Consider the following 251-nt stretch of genomic DNA (forward strand, 5'->3'; position numbering starts at 1 on the left):
CGGCGCAGCGGCCTCCCGACCGCGCCCCCCGCCTCCCCAGACCCGCCCCTCAACCCGGGTTGCGGGGCTGCGATGGGCGTTGATCGCTTCTCCTCGACCTGCGCTGTGGTTGGTGCCGTTGTTGGAGCCATTATACAGAGCATTTACCCGCTAACGGGGCAGCCCTCGCCATACGCTTACCCTTGAGTTGCTTGGTTATTATATTTATTCTTTTATTATTATTATTTTTAAACAGACAACCAATAAACTCG

This window comes from Athene cunicularia (assembly GCF_003259725.1).
Source record: "Athene cunicularia isolate RWA chromosome 5 unlocalized genomic scaffold, athCun1 chr5_part1, whole genome shotgun sequence".
Taxonomy (NCBI): domain Eukaryota; kingdom Metazoa; phylum Chordata; class Aves; order Strigiformes; family Strigidae; genus Athene; species Athene cunicularia.